Here is a 25,057-nt window from a genome sequence, read left to right as displayed (position 1 = left end):
GGAACTACACCATTCATTTGGGGTGCGCCTTATACTCCGGTGCGCCTTATACACCGGGAAATATCATACATATTTTTCAATAATATTATTTTGTTTAATCCTGAGGGATTATTTTAGCCAATAGTTGCAGCTTCAACTGTTGTTAAAGCACTATATAAATAAATATGTATTGTATAATCACTCTCTCAGACGTTGATATATTTATCGCTCTAGAATAGATAAAACGTCCCGTTTGATTATAGATTGTGTAAATTACCAACCACCCGGAATCAGGCTACAGCTGGCTTTGCAGAGGTGCCAAATAGTGGCAAGGGGAGCAGTGTTGCACTTGCACAGGTGGAGCCCCATGAACTCACCCCCCCAATTGAAACGCAGAGCAACGGGGGAAGTGATATAATCCTCTGGACTTCGGCCAACGGTTTCCGCGGTGTACTTTCGCCACTGTGGATGAACATGAGTGAGTGTGCATCTGTCTGCGCCTTTCTCTTTGTGTCATCGATGCAGTTGCATTGTGAGGTCATAAAAAGCACCATGTGCTCTTGGGAGGGGGGGGATTGTGGTGCATGGCACTGGGGAGTCGCTAACCTCAAGGGATTGTGTAGAATTCCTGCACTCACCACCCCCTTCACCCTCCTCGAACACTTTATTCGCCCACCCACCCACTCGCTCGCTGCACACATACATAAAAAAAAGAAATAAAAAAATAAAACTCGAACACGACAGGTGCAGGCTTAAGACCACTCTGCCTTCCGTCTAACGTTTCTGTAATACAAACTGCCATCGGCGAATGGTGCTAACATTTGAACACATAGAAGAAACACATATTTGAGCCCATGCCCAAAATGTAAGAGTCGACGGAACATTACAACTCGGCTCAATTATTTTTTTTTACAAAGAGGCAAGCACAAGGAATCGACTCATAGCCACAATTACCAATATCAAGTATCGATGCCATTAACTCATTCACTGCCAGACGATGTGCAAAAATATGTCCACTCCAGTGCCTGGGTTTTTGTCATTTTCCCTCAAATTGCAGGCCCCGCAGAATATTGAGTTTGAGGACTACATAAACATCCAATGCAGCGTACGACTCTCTTCTTTCATCAGAAAAAAATAGTTAATTGCTAAATTAAATGGGTCTGGAGTTATCTGAGCTTGAAATGGGCTATACAAAGGGAAAACGTTGCCCCCTCGTGGGAGGGAAAACATTTCCAAAGGTCTGACCAGCACTTTCTCTGCACCCCCCTAGGAAGAAAAACCAAAACCCGAACAAATATGGGAATGGCGCTCCACATCAGAATCAGAATCATCTTTGTTGCCAAGTATGTAGAACACACAAGGAATTTGTCTCCGGTAGAACACGCCGCACAAGTAGCATCAAAAAATTTTGAAAAATGGAGGCACTATATAGTTCTATTTGGGTTACTGTTAGGAGAGTTTACGGGTTGGGGGAAGAAGCTGTTTAAATGTCTGCTGGATTTGGTGCACATGGATCGGTAGCGCCAGCCTGAGGGGAGTAGCTGGAAAAGGTGGTGGGCAGGGTGCGCAGGGTCGAACAGGATTTTCCGCGCCCTTGTTTGGATTCTTGCAGTGTGCAAGTCCTCGAGAGTGGGTAGGGCGGTGCCAATGATTTTTTCCGCCGTCCTAACTGTCAGTTGAAGTCGGATTTTGTCCATTTTTGTGGCAGCCCCAAACCAAACGGTCATGCTTTTCAATTCCCAAATAAATTTGGGAATGGTAGTGAATGAGTTAATGCTCTTCATGCTTTTTTTCACTAAAACTGGTAATTTTCAATAATTTTCAACAAGGTCCTAATGGGAAAAAAAACTGTTTTTTCAAACATTTGAATACTATCACCATCTTGAACAACTCTGCAGACAGAACTCAATGCAGTTGAGATCCCCTTTGAATCTTTTTCGTGCATGTCTGGAACATTCCAAACACATCTGTCTTTAAATCAGGCCCTGCTTTCTTTGTCGTTCTATATTTGGCTCCTGCCTTTGTCTATTTTTTGCCTCGTCCAGAGTTTTAAATTATTTCCGCCGAATGCCTCTTGAGCATCTGATGGTCTGTCTCCATCTTTATTTTTTATTAATTTTTATTTTTTGCTCTCTCTGTTTCTCGCTCTCCCCATCATTCCATACATCCCTATACACCCCCTCCCTTTTTCTTATGTATTTTCTTTGTCCTTCCTTCGCCGAGCGCTCTTTTTCTCCTTCCCCTCCCTCTGTTTGTCTCCGATTCCTCCTCTCTCCTCCCTGGTGTATCTTGACGAGAGTCGACGCCAGACTGTAGCGAGAGCTGTGCAGACTCCAGGCGCTTTCTGTTCCTGTCAGCCGTTAGACACGCACGCACACGCACGAGCGGAGTCAACGAGGACATCTTGTCTGGGCTTGTGGAGGACAAGCGTGCTGAGGCTGCCACCCCACGGCGGCGGCAAGTATTGCAGCACCATAGGGGGAGTTCATCCGTTCTAGGGGGGTTGGAAGGATGATGAAATACTGGCAGCTTTTGGGTAACGGCTAGATCAAGGTGGGAGGGGTAAAGCGCTGTGAGCTCACCGCTGCAAGCTCAGAGCATCAGCAGCTATTATGCAATAGAAAGTGGGGGATGGAGGGTTGTTGGCGGGAGGATTGGGGGATCAGGGTGGGTAGCGCGATGGGAACAACAGGAGGCTTAGTGGGAACAGTGCTGAGTGCAATGATGCACCGAATGTCTTCCACGTCGACGCTTAATACATTCCGTCGGCTTTGCTTCTATTGTCCCCGAAAGAGAGGTGACACCTTGTTTCAGACAGGGAGTGGGGACTCTCAATATTTTTTAAAGACTAAAAGTGATTTCTCAGGACCCAGCAGGTCATCTCGCAGATAAATGACTTTAATTAATCTCACCGAGCGTCGCTCACAGGCAGACGACTCAATGATATATGACGAGAATACCCAAAATGATATGCAAATCGTCAACTGCGAGGCAAATCTATTCAAAGCGTCGACGGTAGAGCCAAAGGAGGTGGGGGGGGGGGGGGGGGTACACAAGGTGACACAGACAAGGGGTTGGGGGGCTATGCGACGCTAAAGTGGCAAACATAATTTTCCTGTTTTAATGTATATTTGCACGGACGTGCAAAAATGCCAGGGTTTTTGTCATTGTCACTTCAATTCCAGGACCCACAGAATATTGAGTTTTAGGACTACATAAACATTCAATACAGCGTTAGAAACCTTCGACTCTCTTCTTTCATCAGAAAAAAAGTTAATTCCTAAGTTTTATGGGTATGAAGTTATCTGAGCTTGAAATGGGGCGGCTGTCCAAAGAACAACACAATACATACATATAGATGTATATGTTGTAGTGCTTTAACAACAGCTGAAGCTGTAACGAAGTGCTAAGATGGACAAAAGGCAAATGATGCCCCCTAGTGGAAGGGAGAAAAACATTGCCAACAACAGTTCTGACCAGCGCTTTATTGTCACCCTCACAAGAAAAAACAAAACCTGAACAAATTTGGGAATGGCGCTCAACGTCATCTTTTCAATTCACAAATAAATTAGTGATTTAAAGAGTCAAGGAGAGAATGAGAAGTGAGAGTCAAGTGCGAGCTAGTGTCGTCCAGGTGATGATACGCAACACTGAAGAGAGCACCACAGCTGGCTCGCCGCATTATTTCTCTACACTTCCCTGCACTGGACGACAACACCGAAACCCAAAGACCCCATGGCTAAAATCCTGACCACTCATGTCACTTCATGTCACATCCCAGTTTTTGGTTTCTTTCTGCCCACACCTTCCCAGAACCCCCCCCCCCCCCCCCCCCCACCCCCCTCAACTCCCCCGATGAATTTGAACCTCAAAGCGCCACCCGTTAAAAGACAATCAAGTACTGTGAGGACAAAAGACTGAAGACAAAAAAGGGGAGGGGCAGGAGTGGGGTGGAAGAAACATTTTTTCTATTCAACACCATCTCTAAGACGGTTTAAGATGTTGCCAGTTTCTCAGAATTAAGCCTGACAGGCTTCCTCGAGCCCAGTGGGGTACTTATAATTTGTTGGGGGAGTAAGGGAGAGAAGGAAAATGGGAGAACAATGGCATTGTCCCGGTTGTGCGAACGTCTGATCGGTCGCCTCTGCCAGCAGGTTGTTAACGGTAATTTGCTTTACGCGGAGTAGAGAAGAAGGGTCATGGTGAAGCGAGGCCTCCTACGCAAAGATCGCATGCCCTCATCATGCCCCAATCAAAGAGGGTTTACATCACCTTTGTCACATCGACCACCCAAGATTACTAGCAACCGGTATCTGCGAGAATTGAGATTGTCATTTATTTATTTAATTTAAAAAAGAAGTCCAAGATTAGAAGAAAGGTCTCTCAGCGTAGAGCGCCGATACGTATGTGGAACTGCCGCGGCTTGGAATTGAAGTGGATTTACATGGACAAGGGATGTGACATAGTCTCATTTCATCAGTGGATGCTATAGCTTCGTGTTTGCTTTCAACATTTAGCTTGTAGCAAACTTGCACATTTCACCATGACGTGCCTGACCCACTAGTGAAAATTTTGGCCAGGCAGCCAGCATCTCACTTTCGCACTGCAATCAACCGTGTGATGGCACCAGAGGGGGGGAGTTTGCGTGTCATTTTGCCTGAGTCTCTATTCAACATTTTGAATTAATTTCGACTTACAACCAATTTGACTTATGACCGTTTGGTTGGAACGGAACTCGGTCATAAATCGGATGATTTTTTTTTTCTACTTCTTCCTTTCCTTTCCTCTTACTTTCATCACTTTGCTGCTGTAAATTTCTCCACTGCGAGACTAATCAAGGCTAATTTAATCCAATCACTAGCTTGATTAGGACGCGTCCTGATCAATGGTAGATAAACACAACAATCCGACATTAGGTTCGGGGCTTTTAATGGAAGGAATCGGTATTCGTTCACACAGGAATTCCTATAAGTGTCAGATTGTGTACTTGTGCGCGTCCTGAGTGTCACGCAGCACGACAGGAGTAATAAACCACGGGATGGTGAGTTGGGAGCAAGTGAAAAAAAAAAATCGGGCACGACTAATGCAGCGGGACAGCAGCTTTGTACTCGTCATTGTGCAGTCGCAAGCGGCGTCATAGCTTCCCCTCAGCGCTCGGTGCCCTTCGTTGGCGGTAATTTGCTATTGTCACTTTGGGTTCATATCAAGGCGGTGATACTGGGCCGTGCCATATTAAAGGGCTTCCACGGTTCACCCCTCTTTTCAAATATTGAAGCATACGGCTGAATTTTTGCAAAGCGGACATATTTTCTGAAATGAAAAATGAAAAGACCCAATACTATTTGCATTTGTGGCGAGAGTTGAATTTCACAACATTGCTTTTGCACCTGTGACAATGGCATCGTCATACACCAAGTTCAATTAATTTACCTGAGGGTGGAGTGGGGGCAAAGAAGCAAGAGATATGGAGAGAGTAGACAGAAGGAAAAAGGAAGATGATATACTGCTATTGCTGGAAAAGAAAATTTTAAATATCAGGTGTGGATTAGATAACAGTTACACCCCTCCTTTTTTTTTCAATGTCACTCGACAGTCCAAATGAGACAATGAAACGCTTTATTGTGCATGTTTTGGTAGCTCCTCCCTCAAGATGTGATTAGGATAATCAACAATGGTAATAATTAACTGCATTTCAGACCGTAATTGACTAGAGAGCACGATTGCTATCGAGCTGCATGTACAGCAATGCTTTGTACGCGGCAACGGCTTGCAAACTTGAGGGCAGTCGAGTGCTCAAGTGGCATTTTGTGGTCCCAGAGTATTGACACTCATACTTACGGGGTACACAGCAACACTCCATTTGTTTTGTTGTTGTTGAAAAGCCAAAGAAAAACACTAATGGTAGGCTTCAAAATACTTATAGCCCATATGATGCAGTTCTGTGACGGCTGCACCGTGCAAGACAGATGGAGCAGTGGATCAAAAGGTGAGGAAAAGACCCCCTGCTCCCACCCCAAAAAAATCTCCCCCAAGCAAGGTTAAGGGGCGACATGCTTTGGCAAGGTTCACCACCAAGGTCTGAATACGTGTGCGCGTTCCTTTCCGTCGTTCCGAAGTCCTGCTTGAGGAGAACCCGTTTCCGCCGCTGAGGTAAAAAAAAATTCTTCCACACCCCCCCCCCCTTCCGTCCAGTCTCTTTGACGGCGGAACTTCTTTTTTTTTTAGGTGTGTGTGTGTGGGGGGGGGGGGGGGGGGGGCACGCTCAAGAGGCCCCCCTCAGTTTCATGGCTGGGGCAAAAATAAAGAGACTCTCTGTCTTTGTGTGTTTATATATATATATATATATATATATATATATATATATATATATATATATATATATATAAATGGTGACGCTAACCTAGAAGCCATTTAACATTAAAGGACAACCGACGTCACTTTTTTTGTTTCTTAACTGACATCGGAAAAACGTTTTATAGCATCTAAAATACCCAAAACACTCAGTATGATATTTTTATTCAAATGCAAAACACCAATAAAAATGACTTAAAGTGTCCAAAATCTGCAAAAAATTTAGCTGCGAATAGGGCATTTTCAGAAAGTCCCGCCCCCAGTTTGTGACATCACGCCAAGACGTCTTGCATTGCTGGAGAATCAAAACAATGGCTTCAGATTCGGAGAATATGCTTTCTTGTTACACATCCAGTTATGAATATGATTCAAATATGTAGTTCTGAAGAGGAAAGCATACATGTTTGCAATCGATTGAAGAATTTATTCCATGTCATTTTGAGGCGGGGGGGGGGGGATGTCGCACCCAAAAATGGCCACCACTGTTGTGAGGAATGAATCAGCCCGTTTCCGCAGGCTGATAAATTCCTTCCATGGAGCTTGGATGCCCTCTTCTGGCGGCTTTTGGGTGCAACACAAGGTTTTCAGACCAAACAAGTACGTGATGGAAGGACTGCTACTATGTGTCTTTTTTTTCGGTCAGGGGCGGTCCTTTAGTGACGGACTCGTCACCAACTCAAAAACAAGACTTCCTGAATATTCAGCGCGAGTCTTAAAACGCGAGTCTTAAAACGTAAAATATAGCTATATGCGGTGGAATCTTATTAAAATATGTTCAGTAGAAGTCATTTGAAGCCATTTTACAAATTATGGACAAAACTTGTCCGGAGACGTCGGTTGTCCTTCAAATACCATATTTTCCCCTGTATAAGGTGCACCCACAAGCCTTGATTTTCTTCAAAAGATGACCCTGCGCCTTATACACAGGTGCACCTTATGTGTGAAGTGAAGTAATATTGAGCCACAACAGACCTCCAACTACTGTCAGCAGCCATCGACTCCATTTCCCCCTGGAGCAGAAGTCGTACGTACCCCAACCCTCTATTGTAGAACCTTATAGTTTGGCGTATATTGTATTTGGAAACCTTTTTTGCATTTATACATTATATTTGAACAACTTTTTTCATTCATTGAAGGGGCGCCTTTATAGTCCGGTGCGCCTTATATATGGAAAAAAGTTTGAAAATACCTGTACACCATTCATTTAGTGTGCACCTTAGACTCCGGAACGCCTTATACACCGGGAAATATGGTAAGCTAATTTTGGAATTTCACAGACCGCAAGGACAGAATAGTAAAATTGGGTCACACGTGCAAGTCTCAAAAAATCCAAAACGAGGGCTGACCGATGCTAATGACTCGATCGCATCATCTTTTTAGTTCTCTGACGAAGCCTCTTGGATGAGAAGTGAAACGTCTGACACCTTCAAAGAAGTACAGATGACGGCTGAAGAAAACATTTTCATTGATGACCACTCATGTACGATTGAGAGCTTACACAGATGTCATTAAAACGACAAACTTGTAGGGATTTAAAACCCAGTGTCTGGGTGCGGGCAGTCTGAGTTTCTTCATGACAATTCGGTCTTCAAACGTGAAACCAGCCATTAATAAAAAAATACTACATAAATAGAGAAACATCCTCCGGCAGCCTGCCATGAGAAAAATACATCAGACAAAATACACACCTGGTATTGAACGACTTCTAACCCCCCACCAGTCGCCACTCGCGCCCCATTGTGGGAAATCATAACAAATCTCAACCAGAAAAATGACTTATGGGAGACCGCTGAAGCAAATGGGATTGAAACGATTAGCGTACGTCCAAACAAAGCCTTCCTTGCATGTGTGCCACAAAGGCCTCTGTTGGTAGCTGAAACACAAGCTACTTGACTGAAGTCTATCACTAACGTTTCTAGGGCACAAAGACAGAGAGTCTCTTTATTTTTGCCCCAGCCATGAAACTGAGGGGGGCCTCTTGAGCGTGCCCCCCCCCCCCCCCCCCCCCCCCCCCACACACACACCTAAAAAAAAAAGAAGTTCCGCCGTCAAAGAGACTGGACGGAAGGGGGGGGGGGGGGGTGTGGAAGAATTTTTTTTTACCTCAGCGGCGGAAACGGGTTCTCCTCAAGCAGGACTTCGGAACGACGGAAAGGAACGCGCACACGTATTCAGACCTTGGTGGTGAACCTTGCCAAAATGTCGCCCCTTAACCTTGCTTGGGGGAGATTTTTTTGGGGTGGGAGCAGGGGGTCTTTTCCTCACCTTTTGATCCACTGCTCCATCTGTCTTGCACGGTGCAGCCGTCACAGAACTGCATCATATGGGCTGATTTTTTTTTTGGCTGGGGACAAGTAATTTGAGTGTTCTAAGATAGTGCCTTGAATTATTGATCAACAGGCCTTCTCTCCTGGCCTAAAAATATCTGAATCACAGACTAATGTGAATTATATTTTGTCCTTGAATTCTTATTAAATAATTCCAAATTGTCTTTCAGTTTCCTTTCATTACTTTTCTCCTGTTGTGCTGCTTCCAGATGTGTTTCGTATTTAATCTATTAACCAATCACATTTCAGCCATCAGTAGCAGGGTCAAAAATCTACCTGGATGCGTTCACAATCAGTTGTGCAGGCGCTGGAGCATAAAAATAAATGTTGATGAAATATTTGCTTTAACCAATCAGAGTTCGAGTTGGCATCCCAAGGATCTGGCAACATCAGAGTTTTCACAAATTATGATTGGCTAGTCACATGATTGGGTAGTCACTAGCCAATCATAGTATCGCTAGCTGCTGGTGACAAGAGCACACTAGCCAGAGCTAGCACACTTTGTTGGAAGCGAGCTGCATAAGCAAATACATTTTTCTCTTGATTTAATAGTGTTTTTTTTCAACCCACAGTGGCTGACAAAGAAATGGATTTGATTACAGATATACTGTTAAAGCAATTTTCATGACGGACTATTGAAGAATAGATGGACATCATTAAAAAAGGTTGGACAGCTCCATAGCTAGCAAAAATAGCAAAGAATATTGCAATTTTATGAGGTTGTTAGGAATCCACACGTTCATAGTAAAAATTCAAACAATTTAATGACAGTATGTCTGAAGTTTCTTCAAGTCCCAAGTCATTTCCTGGCCAACTGCACCCACCCGTGGACATGTAGTAAATCACACCACGCTCGCAGCTGGGGAGTGATTCAGACATAGCACTACTGAAGGCCTCGGAGTGCCCGCGACTGGCAGATATGCAATGGTTTCCAAAGACTGGGGTGGGACTTATTCATTTATTTTTATGTATTTTTTGGTAACGGGTGCGGAAGGGGGTTAGCTGATGCATCAATCAGATAGCTAACATGATTTAGAGCTCTGGACGATTGCTATGTAACACAGTCTTTATTTGGTTTTGTCGCTGCCTCTGAAATAATAAATCAATCATCCACAACCCGCGGGTCCAATTTCAGAATAAAAACGAAACGAGACATGATTGCACGTATGATCTTCACGTGTGTCGGCCTGTCGCAAAAAAAAAACATGTGTTTCTGGTGAGTCACGAGAGATCTGCATTTTAAATAAAGATAATGGGAAGCAGAGCTAACAGCGAATGAAAGGGAGACTACGCGATGCCTAGGTTAGAGGTAGACGTATGGTGGTGGTGGGCTTATAGTGGGGGAGGGGGTCACATTCCTGAGGCCTGATGTAGGTAGTAAATTCAAAATATTCCCGGCTGCTTGAAGGGGTTCCAGCTTGGTGGATGCACAGCGCTAAGTCAGGAGGCTGGGCTGCTGATCCAGTAAGCGCTTACTCATGGCTAATTATGCTTCTTATGATGCGTGTTTGGACCCCCACCTCCTCACCCCTTTGCACGTCCTACCCTCCTATACCCGACCCCTTGCACCTCGCGCCCACCGCCACCACCTTTTTAGCCCTCTAGCGACGCCAACTAAAGAGAAAGCGCTGTCAAAGGCACCGAGCGATCAAAACTCCAATCAAACGCTGGCTGTCACACGGACAGGTGATGATTAATGGCTGATATTCCCAAGCCGGGAGAAGAAAGGGGATTCCGGCAAGGCCTGCTATAGATGGGAGTTTTTAAATCATTACAAAAGTACTGTAACATGTGTTGAGGAGACCCCCGCCCTCCATCCCCCGAACATCAAAGATGAGGCTTTCTTTGCTCCGAGGCACATTAACAAATTTGATACAACGGCGTATGCTATTCACCTGTGACTCATTCGCACGTACTTCAGTGCAAAAGAGCTTCCTCTTGCAGACCCCCTTCACCCCCCCACCCTACCACCACCTTCTTACCGCCCACACACAAACACACTGAAAGAGAAAGTCTCACCCGTGGCGTCTGCCCAAAGTCTGTGGTGGAAACCAAACACAGGAGTGTTGTGACTGGATGTGATCCTTGTTTCCGGGGGCAGTGCTGCCAAAAGGTGAATTGATGGGCCTCAACCGCAGGAAAATGTTTACAGGAAAGTTTTTCACTTCGGAATTATTTTATTTCAGAATCTTTATTGGACATGTATGTAGAAAAAGGCACAATACAGTTTGATTTGGATGACTGTTTAGAGAGTTAATGGATTTGTCTGCTGGATTTGGTGTGCAAGAATCAGTGGCGTCTGCCTGAGGGAAGTCGCTGGAAAAGGTGGTGGGCAGAGTGCGAAGGGTCCAGTAGGATTTTCCGCACTCTTATCTTAATTCTTGCAGTGTGCAAGTCCTCGAGAGTGGGTAGGGAGGTACTAATGATATTTTCCACTGTCATATTTTTTGGGAGACCTGACTTCCGGAACAAAGGGCGGAGGAGCCTTTGAATTAACTGTTTCAGATTATCATTCATTTCCGCTACTTCTTGTCGGATTATTTAGCTTGTTGATGATGGAATCATAACAGGATAGAATGTTGAGGAATTTAAAAAAAGGACACACGAATGGACGTCCACTGCTCAAGGCTATTGAGTATTTCATTGACTGACTGAGAAGCAAAAGAAGACTGACAATAATCGGGATCAACAATTGCTTCTGTTTGCAAATTTGACAGGATACCAGCGAGAGAAAGAAGGGCAGAAAAATGAGTAAACAGGAGGCGAACCCCCGAAAAGCAAAAAGAAGTCGACAGGATGCCAAGGCGGGAAGACACAAAGGCAGGGGTAGCGTGACAGTGATCGAGAGCGAATGGACTCCCGGGACGGCTGGCAGAGGCGAGCCCATCGATCCAGGATAGCGAGCAGGCTCGCATTTCACCTCTTCAGCAGTAACGCAAGCGGCCCGCCATGGATGTCTAGGCAGGGTCACCTCCATGGAAAACAAACGCCAACGTCTGTAATATCGCATCTTATTCACTTGTGGTTTTTTTCTTCTTCGGAACCTGAAATAACATTGGCACTGCTATTACATTTCCATGAATCAATAGCATTGGTCTGTTCTCACGTTGTTATTTTTATGCGTTATTAACTGACTGAAAGCATCAAAAGAAGCTTGGGAACTAATTGATGAAGACAGAATAAATTGTGGCTTCCGGAGACTACCGTATTTTCCGGTGTATACGGCGCACCTCCAATGAATGTCGTATTCTCAAACCTTTTCCATATAAAGCGCATTGGACTATAAGGCGCAGGCCCAATGAATGATGTATTCTCCAACCTTTTCCATATATAAGGTGCACCAGACTATGAGGCGCACCTTCCATGAATGAAAAAAACGTTTTCCAAATATAATATATAAATACATAACATTTTTTTCCAAATATAAGGCACGTCACATTATAAGGCGCTAAACTAGAGGCTGGGGTTACATACTACTTCTTCTGCAGGGGGAAATTGAGTGGCTGCTGACAGTAGTTGTCAGACTTATTATGGCTTAATATGACTTCCCATATAAGGCACACCGGCGTATAAGGCACAGGGTCATCTTTTGAAGAAAATTAAGGCTTTTAGGTCAAAGTCAAAGTCAAAGTCAAAGTCAAAGTCAGCTTTATTGTCAAATATGCTAATATGCATGACATACAGCACAGATGAAATTAATGTCCTCTCGGACCCAGCGTGCAAGACATGCAAGGCACTTATAACGTGGCTAAAAAAGACATACGATTGACAACAGACAATACATGTAATTTCTGTATGTAAAGTGAGGTAGTGTCGTATGGAAAGTGAGGTAGTGACGTATGTAAAGTGAGGTAGTGACATATGTAAAGTGAGGAAGTGACGTACATAAAGTGACGTAATGTCGTAATTGCAAAAACAAACAACTAGAAAGGGTTTAAGTGAGGTCTTGTCTAATGAGAAATAACAAAAAATAGAGTGAACCTTATACACTGGAAAATACAATATTTCAACTTGGGTCTGCTGTGGATTATCCTTAGCATGACACATTAGCACACTGAAACGTTGGGTACACGACGCCCTCCATGCAGCCCCCCTCCCACAGAGTCACATGCCATCTTCCTCAGAGGCCCGAACAAAGTGCACGCATCCCTTGGGGGTGGGGGGCTTTTTTGGCGGGGTCACCGCGTCTCGTCTCTCAAAGCAGGGCACTGTCACCAGAGAGGGCTCAACCATGTGACAGACGACCGAACATGTGGCATCTCGCCGACCCCTGACCCAGAAACCCCCCACCACCACCGAATACCCCCACCCCACCCGTCAGGCCCCCGCTGTGGCTAACGGATGGACCAGAACCCTTTAGCGAGCACAGACCACTGGGAATCTTTTGTGCGAGTGGTCAATCACATCAGGGGGAGGTCACGCGGGGGTCACATTAGAAAGAGGCGAACTTTGCTCTCCGTGAGCTAGCCTTAGCATGCGGTATTTGGACTGCATGTGGAGGACCATTGATAAGATTGAGCCTTATGGGAGGAGATGACGGATAAGACAACAGTTGGTCAAGAACATAGGAAGGGTGGGAAAAAGGACCACACAGACATGGGATGATTGAAAAGTCCGGTATCACATTTTAGTTTTGGTCTCTTCATATATGGGTAATGATTCAGTTTATCCACACACACATGCTTACATTGGCTCTGCCCCATTTCCTGCTGAGCGCTTAAGTGTCTCACTTTCTCCCTCTCGAAACTTTTCAACAAGTGTGATTTATCAGCGGAAGAGCCCTCTTAGATGTCAAATTTATTCCGAACGGGGTGTTTGAGCAAAACGAAAGCCTCTACAAACAGGCGGCCAAAGTCTCTAAATAATCACCCTACAGCAGGGATTGCAATTCACAGCACCCAGTGAATTTTCGATGATCATCATTGCAAATTCCACTACGGACTGAGGACTATTTGCTGGACTGGGACCAAATACTACTCAGGTTACGTGGCACCTGATGAGCATGACCACCCAGCGGTTCGCGTCAAGCCCCTTCAGTAGCATTAGCGTGCTGCGGTACCTCGTGAGGGCCATGACCAAAAGGCGAAGGATTTGAACTGAGGGCAAGGAGAACGTCACGCCCTCCGATACAGCTGCTTTCCCTTTTTTTTAAATAAAAAAGGCAGAAATAACCCGACCAGGATGATATTTCATCACACGTGTTGAAGCCGCATCCGAATTCATCACCTGCAGTGTAAAACAGTAAACTTTAGTACTGACAGTCTCTGTAAAAACAAAGCGCCGTCAATCCTCAGAGACGTCTTGTCTCCATGACCGGCCTCACGGCTCCGGGGGACAAACGTACAGGGGTGCTAAACCAACAAGGAGTTGGTCGAGGGTCAGCTGTGAAATAGAAGAGGAAGGCGGTGGGATTTCAGCCTGCGTTAGACCCTGTCAATTCATTCACTGCCAGACATCTGCAAACATGTGTCCACTCCAGTGCCAGGGTTTTTGTCATTGTCATTCAAATTCCAGGACCCACGTTATATTGAGTTTTAGGTCTATATAAACATTCAATGGAGCGCAAGAAACCTTAGACTCTCTTCTTTCATCAGAAAAAAGGGTTATTTTCTGAACTATGTGGGTCTGGAGTTATATGAGCTTGAAATGAGGGCGGCTCCCCCAAATACAATGCAATACATACATATTGGTTTATTTAGCGCTTTAACAACAGCTGAAGCTGGAACAAAGTGCTAACATGGAAAAAAAGGGGGGGGGAAACATCGCCAGAGGTCTGGACAGTGCTTTATCGGCACCCAAGCAAGAAAGAACAAAACCCGAACTAATTTGGGAATGACGCTCTATATGTCACATTTTCAATTCCTAAATAAATTTGTGAATGACAGTGAATAAATTAATTGGCAGTTTATTATTATTATTACAGTAAAGTCTCGTTATATCGATATTCAAGGGAGTCCGAAAAAATATCGATATAACCGGGACTATCGATATATCCGATCCTGCGCCGAACTGCATTAAACAAAAGCCGCCAAAAGAGGGCAGCCAAGCGCCATATAAGAAACGGAGCTGGCCATTAGCTCCCTTTTTTTTTGGGTGAGAGATGTTCCCCCAATGTTGCCTCAAAATGGCACATATAATTCTTTAATGATTGTAAACATGTATGCTTTAATCTTCAGAACTACGGTGTATTTGAAACATATTCATAACTGGATGTGTAACAAGAAAGCATATTATCCGAATCTGAAGCCATTGTTTGGATTCACAAGCAATGCAAGACGTCTTGGCGTGAAGTCATTTTTATTTGCATTTGAATAAAAAGTGACATCGGCTGTCCTTTAATACACAGTATGGAATGTTAATAATTTTCAAAATCATCGCGCTTCAGCAGACAAAACAAGAAACATTGTTGCAAAAAACGATTGCATTCATATACAGTACAGTGGGCATGTACATAACACAACAGGGAAACTGCAACGCTTACATCTTACTGTATTATGTATACAATTTAAAAAAGTCATCAATCTTCTTCTGCTTCCCATTTTTACCTTTTAACACAAACACTTCAATCTCGTCTGCTACACACGAGCTAGCGTCTGAAAATGAAAATGGCTCTGCTACACAGGTGATGGGCACGTAACCAAGTCACCTGACCAAGTCGACCAATGGCGCGACTGATGGCGTGACACGTAACCAAGACACGTGACCAAGTTGACCAATGGCGCGACCGATGGCGTGTCACGTGACAAAGTCACACGGCCAAGTCGACCAATAGCGCGACCGATGGCGGCTCATGTGACCAAGTCGACCAATGGCGCGACCGATGGCGGCTCACGTAACAAGACACGTGACCAAGTTGACCAATGGCGCGACGGATATATCGATATAAACAACAAAAATGGCCGGCGGGGGATGAAAAGGAGCACCGTAATAACCGGATTATCGTAATAACCGGGTATCGTACTAAACGGTACTAATTATACATAAAAAGACTAGAAATGTGCAAGGGAAATGAAAATAGTATCGTAATAAGCGGTACTATCGATATAACCGATATCGATATAACGAGACTTTATTGTATTATTATTATTATTTTAATTGTAAAGTGTCCTTGGGTGCTTTGACAGGGGCTTGTAAATTAAATGTATGATTATTATTATTATTATTATTAGTAGTAGTAGTAGTATCATCATCATAATCACCATCACTATTATAATAATAATAATTATTATTATCTCATCTCATTTTCCGTACCGCTTATTCCTCATTAGGGTCGCGGGGGTTGCTGCAGCCTATCTCAGCTGTTTTCGGGGCACGAGGCGGGGGACACCCTGAATTGGTTGCCAGCCAATCGCAGGGCACACAAAGACGTACAACAGTCACTCACATCTCGGGGCAATTTGGAGTGGTCAATCTGCCTGCCATGCATTTTTTTGGAGTGTGGGAGGAAACCGGAGGACCAAGAGAAAACCCACGCGTGTCCGGGGAGAGCATGCAAACTCCACACAGGGAGGCCGGACCGGGACACGAACCGGCGACCTCTGCACTGTGAAGCCGGTGTGCTAACCACTCGACTATCGGGCCACCCCTATTATTATTATTATGATTATTATTACTGTATTACTATTCTTTTATTTTTTTTAGTTCGGGGAGGTTGAGCGTACATTTACTTTTCGCTGTGAATTCAATTCTATTGTGGATGTTTCGTGATTTTTTTTTTGGAGGGGGTGCTGGAGGGGTCACGTCAGCCATCGTCTGGGAATGTGACAGCACAATTACAGTACAGTCAACCCACACCCATTTGTGGTTGGCAATTTGGAATCTCTAATTTATTTTGGAACTTATCATCAGCTATTTGATTCTTACGATCAATTTTATAACCGTCTCAATATTTAGATCTTAAACTACTCAGAGTTTGAGGTTCACGGAACGAGTGCTTTATTTGTCTTTCTATTTCTACGGGCGAATGGTGAGAGCAACACAAACGGGCCTCGAGGTGAGATATGCTGAGCTCGCGCCCACCGCAGTGCCCTTGACATGTCGGGCGAATGAAGGGGCGCAAGTGTTGCAGTGCTCAATGAAAGGAAAAGTGTGTCGTCTGACTCTGGGAACTATTACAGCCGCAGCCCTTGACACAGTGTGCGAGTAACACAATGTATGCAATAGCCTATATAAAGCCTCGTTGGAATGGAAGCAAATAAGGGGGCTGCCCTTCTTGGCGTGAGCTGCGATAACCGCGGCAAGATAATGATGAAACAATGCCGCTGGACAGGAGACATGGTAGGAATGACGGCGGGGGGAGGAGAGGGTGGTAGAATCCGAACTGTGGAGCAGAGTGCTAATAATAGCGGCTTTAAAGCGCCTCTTCACACCTTTTCAATCCACTCCACTCCACACCGAGTCATCAGACCAGGCCAAGCCATGCACACTCAACGTCACAGATACGACAGCAGACCCTGAATATGGCCAATGCAATCGGAGAAAAACAACCCCCGAATCCCAGGTGCACAAGTGATTAAGTGAGCATGTGAAACTGTAAATCGCGGCTTGGAATTGAAGCGGATTTACGTGGGACAGGAGATGTGAGACAGTGTCTTTTTGTTCATGGATGCAACAGCTTCGTGTTTGCTTTCAACATTTAGCTTGTAGCAGACGTGCACATTTGACCATGGCGTCTGTGATCCACTGGTGAAAACGGCACTTTCTCCTCTTTCATTGAGCTTCATGAACTGCTTCATGCAACAACAGAAAGTGCTGAAGATTGAAAGACTGTCTGTGCATTTTGTGTTGTGTCACATTATTTGTTATTTTGTTGTTGTTTTTTTTTTTTCCTTCAAGATGGCTGCCTTTACAGCAGCTCCAGTATTTTGTTTTTCTATTTCTTTTTTTTCCACTTTGCTGCTGTAAAATGGACATTGTCAAACCAATAAAGGTTAATCTAATCTAATTGTTTCAAAATGAACATTTATCTTTCTACACTTACTGAGTGATCATTGACTTGATTCCAAAAATATTCCATCACTGGATCTCTGAAGTAAATTATTCACAAGAAGAAGAAAAAAATAAACATAATGCCAGAACCATATAATTGGCAATTGTATTGATATCTATATTATATTTGCACACACCACAGAAAACCAAGCAATCAAGAATCAAAGCTATCGCAGAGAACCTCCATGTGCATGCGATTGAAACGTGAGAGTACGTGTGTGGAGGAAGCCCAAGATAAATGGAAGCAGAGTTGGTTGGAAAGCCACTTTTGGCTCCCCGCAAAAAGCGAGCGGCATGGCGCTTAGCGCCTCTGATGTGCCCCGCCGGAGAGCAACAGACCCTCTTTCATTCCACGTAAGCAGAGCCGCCTCTCCTCCTGACCGCCCTTCGTTTCCCAAAGAGCATCTGAAGCCCATTCCCATCCTCTCCTCCCTACTTTGCCGTCACCCGCAAATATACCGGCGCCCCCTTCTCCTTCTTCTGCTCTTAATTGTGCCCAGCCGTCGGCAAAAATGAAGAGGTGAGGAGCCGGCAAAGAGGCTTACACAAAGAAGAAAAGGGAGGAATTAAAGATGTGTTTGTTCAGTAGCGCACATTGACATGTTCCTCTTATCTTCCGCCCAGAGTCACCATATGCTTTTGGCCAGCGAGCAGAAAGAAAGATGAACTGGAAGTTTGTGTGAGGGTAGAAGTACAATTTATGCCACAAAGCAAGTGGCCGGAAGTAAAAAGTGTCAAATGGAATGGGAATTCAACTTATTTGCAAGTGTGAGGAAGTCCAAATGAAAATTTAAAAAGCTTTTTTAAAGGCAGTTTCGATCAAATTTTACAGTATTCTGTCACAAAGTCCGACTACTCGGCGTGGGCAATTTTGTCTGTTTTAAGACACAATGTCATTTTTGTCACACAGTGAATTCTTGATTTAATGGATTAATTCCAAAAAAGGTTGTCCATCACACCCGAGTGTCACATCCAAATTATTTTGTCTTAAAACAGTTAATGTAGTCCAAAGTCATGAGCTTGAAAGTTTTTTTTCCCATCGCCATTTCAAAGGAAAGTCCAGAACAGTGCATAAAATGAAATTTGAAAGAGGAGGAAAATAAGCCATTTTTGTTAAACAGCAAAACCCTTCACTAAATCGCCATAGTGGTTCAAGTTTAATTTAGACTGTGCTTACAACAGACTTATTAGGTCGATACCACATCGGCTGAGTCATGCTAATGAGGTGAAACCGTAGCCAGGGATAGACCAATAGAGGTAAACAGGTCGGCTTCAGGACGCTTTAATTTAGACGTTGCTTACAACATACTGCTTAGCTCGATACCACGTAGGCTTAGTCATGCTAATGAGGTGAAACCAGAGCCCAATACAGGTAAACAGGTTGGCTTCAAAGTTAAAGTCAGCTTTATTGTCAAATATGCTAATATGCGTGATATACAGCACAGATTAAATTACTGTCCTCTCGGACCCAGCGTTCAGGGAGTGGTGCAGATAAAGTATTGGTCAGACCTCTGGCAATGTTTTTCCCTTCGACAAGGGGGCAGAATTTCCTTTTTTAACCATCTTAGCACTTTGTTCCAGCTTCAGCTGTTGTTAAAGCACTATATAAACCAATATGTATGTCTTGGATTGTATTTTGGACAGCCGCATTCATTTCAAGCTCATATAAGTCCAGACTCGGAGTTTTTTAGGAATTAACTATTTTTTTTTCCTGATAAAAGAAGAGAGTCTCAGGTTTCTTACGCTGCATTGAATGTTTTTTTTGTAGTCCTAAAACTCAATATCCTGTGGGCCCTGCAATTTGAGTGAAAATGTCAAAAACCTTGGCACTGGAGTGGACACATTTCTGTACATCGTCTGGCAGTGAATGAATAAAAAAAATCATTTTGGCTGTGTTCCACTTCAATTCTCATTCAAAGTCAGCCAGCAAAGACACATTAAATATGATCATTCAATAAATAGACCCTGAATAGACGCATGGTGTGACACCAGCTTGGGTCCAAACGGATCTTGACCCCACCACCCGGTCCCTCAAAGGCGCCTGTTGACCACACACGCAAAAGCGGAGTGACGCGATGAACCTGGCAAGACGTGCGCCTACGCCACGTGATGCCGAGACACCATCAATAGTCTCAGACAGTCCGAGCAGCAGGAGCCATCAGTGCCAAGCTCTATGGACCAAAAAGAAGAAAGAAGGAGGTTGGGGGGGTAAAAAAAAAGTTGATTATAGAGCGATATTTGCTGTGTCAAACAGAGCTTTGACTGCTACTGTATTTCGGGAAAGGGTGGTGTTTAGATAGTTTTAGGTTACCCGCCATAAGCGAAAGCGGAGGTTTGATTTTGTGTGGCTGAATAGTGACTTAAATGTATCCTGAAAAAGTGACCAGAGGGCCAAACGTACGCGAGACTGATCCCATATGTTCAACTCCCATTGAACCGGGCGTCCAATCCGCATGTTTACAGAGTGGAAACGGACACCTTTAAGGCTTCCATTCATGCTAACAAGCGGTGGCGGCGGCGAGGCAGATTCGATCGCTTGTGTGGCATCGTGATTTTGCTCCTACTTGCCCTCTGAGATTTTTAGAAGCTTTTTCGTTCACAAAAGAAATGTGTTTTTTTTCCCAACACAACTGGAGGTGCCAAAAAATGGCCTTTGTAACACAAGTGGCCAAAACTTGGTACCAGTTGTCACCATCCTTAACTCATTGCAAAAATGTGTCCACTCCAGTGCCAGGGTTTTTGTCATTTTCACTCAAATTCCAGGACCCACATTATATGGCGATTTGGGACTACATAAACATTCAACACAGCGCAAGAAACCTTAGACTCTCTTCTTTCATCGATAAATAAAGAGTTCATTCCTAAGTATTATGGCTCTGGAGTTATCTGAGCTTGAAATGAGGGTGGCTGTCCAAAACACAATGCAATACATACATATAGATTTATATAGTGCTAACATGGACAAAAAGCAAATGCTGCCCCCTCGTGGAAGAGAAAAAATATTGCCAGAGTTCTGACCAGTATTTTATCGGCATCCTCGCAAGAAAAAACAAAATAACAATAATACATGACATTTTAAGCGCCTTTCAAAGCTCTCAAGGACACTTTACAGTCACAGTCAAGCATAGGTACTATAATAAATAAAATACAATCACAAATATAATACAATAAATAAAATAGAATTATAAATAGAAACAAGAGAGAGCTACACAGAAAAAACAATTTTAAATAGGTGGGTTTTGAGATGGGGCTTGAAGATGGGAAGAGAATCGATGTTACGAACAAATTCGGCAACGGCGCTCTACGTCATATTTTCAATTCCCGAATACATTTTTGAATGGCAGTGAATGAGTTAAATAGTTAATTCCTAAGTTATATAGGTCTGGAGTTATCTGAGCTTGAAATGGGGGCGATGTACAAAAGGCAAATGCTCCCCCCTCGTGGAAGGGAAAAAACATTGCCAGAGGTCTGCCCAGCACTTTATCGGCACCGTCCCACCCTCTCAAGAAAAAACTAGATTTCAAATTCGGCAATGGCGCTCGACATCATATTTTCAATTCCTGAATACATTTGGGAATGGCAGTGAATGAGTAAAAAAAAATATCTATGATAGTTTCAGGGCAGACATTTAAAGGACAACCGACGTCTCCGGACAAGTTGTGTCCATAATTTGTAAAATGGCTTCAAATCACTTATACTGAGCGTATTTTAATAAGATTCCACCGCATATAGCTATATTTTACGTTTTAAGACGTGCGCTGAATATTCAGGAAGTCTTGTTTTCGAGTTGGTGACGAGTACGTACGTAACGTCACATGTATTTTGCTGTACTTGTTTGATCTGAAAACCTTGTGTTGCACCCAAAAGCCGCCAGAAGAGGGCGTCCAAGCTCCATATAAGGAATTTATCAACCTGTGGAAACAGAGGTGGCCACAGGCGGTCGCCATTTTGTGCCTCTTTTCTGGGACGCTACATTGCAGTCCAGATGCCTCAAAATGACACGGAATAAATTCTTTAATTGATAGTAAACATGTATGCTTTCCTCTTCAGAACTATTTGAATCATATTCATAACTGGATGTGTAACAAGAAAGCACATTCTCCGAATCTGAAGCCATTGTTTTGATTCTCCAGCAATGCAAGACGTCTTGGCGTGACGTCACGAACGGGGGGCGGGACTTTCTGAAAATGCCCAATTCGCAGCTCAATTTTTTGCAGATTTTGGACACTTTAAGTCATTTTTATTGGTGTTTTGCATTTGAATAAAAATATCATACTGCGTGTTTTGGGTATTTTAGATGCTATAAAACGTTTTTCTGATGTCAGTTAAGAAACAAAAGTGACGTCGGTTGTCCTTTAAGAGTCAATACATTTTTGTGGACCATTTAACAGAGTCAGTTGTATTGTATTTGATTATTTTTGTCCTCATCCGAATGCACTGCCGGTAGATCTTTGAGGTTCCACTTTAAATGAGAACATGCCATGACCAGGAAGTCACAAAGCGATAAATCATAGTTCTATCTTCGCCACTATTATCCGCAACTCATGTCGTGGATTTATGACGGGCTCCCATCACTGTGCTGTACTTCCGACCCATCGCACACACACGCACACACACAGATGGTGGAAGCTCTTATTATCTCTATGACATTTCCATTTCACATGCAATTTATGGAGCTCATACACTCACATCCATGTTTCCTGTCCCTGCACCCCGGCATAAAACAAGCCACTTAGCATTAGTGACGGCATATAAGTCACAAATTCTTCCACTTCCTGACATCGGCCATGGGAAAAGTTTGATTTGAGATTGACAGGCCAACAGAATGGCTGCATAGCATTGAAGGGTCAAATTCCACCAAGCATGAATGCGAAAAGATAAAGGGAGGAGGGTGTGGGGGCAATGACACTTCTTCAACAATATAAAGTCATCAAGGTCGTCACAGATCATTTCCATAGTTCCTTAACAGAAATTCCAACTGTTTTTTAAGCTTTAGGCACCATCTTGTGGCATTTTAGAGCTCAATCAAAGCAAGCAAACCTTTGCAAATATCTAACCGCAAATGTGCAGGGAATTATTCCAAACTACGAATGGCTCATGACAGTTTTCAGCAAAATGTAATTCAGACGTGACACTAAAGGGAAGGAAAAGATATTCTATTACCCCCGTGCTGAAGGGCCGCTTACGTTTTGATTCTAAACTGCATTTAATAAAGGTTGAGAGGAATGAATAGTACTTGGACTTCAAATTTCCCCATTGTGCGACTTTTACAGGCTTTCTTATATCATCTTGTTGTAATTTTTTGAATACTTTTTTTTCTGGGGGGTGAGGGGGTACAGTGATCCCTTACTACTTCACGGTTCACTTATTATGGTTTCAGTGCATCACACATTTTTCTTTCGGGGAAAAAAAACGTTCAGAATAAAATTAAAATGCCGAATGACATGATTTTGTACATGGCTGTAGCTTGATTGGTTCCTAACACTGACATCATCCAATGACAGCACGGTATCCCATAATTTACAGTCACGTGGATTGGCTGTGCATCTTCTCAGTCTCTCCTATGTTTTAGTACATGGGTTATTGTTATATAACTCTACTTCACATATTTTTGTCTATCGTGGGATGTCCTGGTCACCATTAACAGCAAAAAACAAGGGATTATTGTACTGCTATAGTCCTTGTCTCAAATATATGATGTATAAATACAATATAAATATTTTAGTCATGCTTGTAGTCACAAACGAGTGCATACAAATTCCTCAGGGAGGTAGGGGCCTTAATAGGGGGCTACTTTGCGGATTTTTAACTATCGCGGTCCCCATTATGCATGAAAAACAAGCTATTACTGTCAAATAAAATCATGTGGGTTAGTATTATTATTATACAACTCTTCTTCGCGGATTTTCGTCCATTGCGGTGGTCCTGGTCCTCATTAACCGGGAGAAATGAGGGATTACTGTACTGACAACTGCTAGACAATCATCAGTAACCCTTACATAAATTGAGTTTGAGAACCCTGTACTCTCCCATGCATGGCAACTATGGTTAAAAGCTTGGTCACGTGACATATTAAACCTGGAAGATGCGAGGTACACACCCTACAAAAAAAACACTTCTACACAATATTATTTGCATTTTGTTGCTTCCCACCACGACCCAAAATATGACAATCAAAGTGTCAATTTGACAAAGCTTTTTGCAAAGATTTGGCACAACGGGAGAATTTCATTTCTGCCCTTTTCATTGCAAGCTGTCAATATCTCAAAAATAGTTGGCACACAATGACAGGTTGGCTAGTGAAAACTGACGCGGAGTTGACTTCTGAGTTGACTGCATCTCACCTCGTTGCTAATGTGCAGCAGATGGAACGGATGGTGGTTTTCCTCTCCTCGTTTCACGGATGCCTTTCATGGTTCCCGTCGGTCGTGTACTGGCCTCCATTTTCACTTGGACTGGCGGCGGGTTCGAGTCGTGGAACGCGGTGATGAATCACGGGACGTCTTGGGCGTGCAGGGCTCCATCCCTTGCACGCTTGCATGGTCGACAGCGTACCGGTGTTTACATAACTTAGGCCGAGTTTCCCAAATTTCGACGTGCAGCATTTCCGATTTCATATTTCGACAGCAGGATTCCAATATTATATTCCGTTGATAATATAGTCCATGTTTTGTGTCCACTTTATGCAGCCCATAATGTTTGCGTGCATTATACCGAGTAAGTCTCGGATGCTTTTTGAAATTACGGGACAACAAGCAGGTGTGTGTTTTCGACAAACAATCCAAGACCGGATAATACGTCACCACAGCCATGCGAACGGGTTGACTAACACGTCAATTGATTGGTTGATTGCATTCCACACCATGATGAAACCAGATTCGTTCCCCCTACCTCTCTGTCTGTATTGAATGCAACAATGAATCATTCTTTCTGGCAAATTACAAGGGAAAAGACAATTTACAGTTGCTTTTTATTCAACAAAATGAAGTCAAAAGTTCTTTTGCACTTTGGCTCATTAATCTCAAATAAGGGTCACGTTCTTGCATGATTGGATACATTCCGAAAGTAAAATACACAAATAAATAAACAAACACATAAATAAATAAAGCAACGTCGGGAAGACGATGAAGCGAGCGTGTTTCGTTGTGCGCACTCCCGTCACCGTGTGTCGGCTCCAGCCAAACGCTGAAAATTCGATTAAGATTGCTTGCCAAATGCCTTTGTGGATTCCCGGACAGTAGAGGGCGATATCGAATTATTCCTGATTGAACCGTTTTTATTATTTATACATGAAATAGGTATAAATATGATCTTGTAAAAGGTCCCAAACATTATGTAATAACGTAAATTAGAAGTATCAAATATTGTTTGCCCTGTCCTGTAAATTTTTCCTTATTAAAAACTTCTTTTGC

The 25,057-nt window shown here is 43.5% G+C and overlaps 1 long non-coding RNA gene across 1 annotated transcript in view; it reads right to left on the bottom strand.

The window, feature by feature from the left end:
- LOC148883854 (uncharacterized) overlaps positions 1 to 24,377 on the bottom strand; it is a 79,420-nt gene extending 55,043 nt beyond the window's left edge. Inside the window, exon 1 of the long non-coding RNA XR_016118546.1 lies at positions 23,990 to 24,377. This is a non-coding gene — a long non-coding RNA (uncharacterized LOC148883854). The remainder of the gene's footprint in view (positions 1 to 23,989) is intronic.
- Positions 24,378 to 25,057: the final 680 nt, after the last annotated feature.

The sequence above is a fragment of the Hippocampus bargibanti genome, linkage group LG19 (assembly GCF_051943395.1).
Source record: "Hippocampus bargibanti isolate YZ-2025 linkage group LG19, ASM5194339v1, whole genome shotgun sequence".
Lineage (NCBI taxonomy): Eukaryota > Metazoa > Chordata > Actinopteri > Syngnathiformes > Syngnathidae > Hippocampus > Hippocampus bargibanti.
The sequence above is the reverse complement of the archived record's forward strand: the minus strand, read 5'-3'. Positions and strand labels throughout refer to the sequence as shown.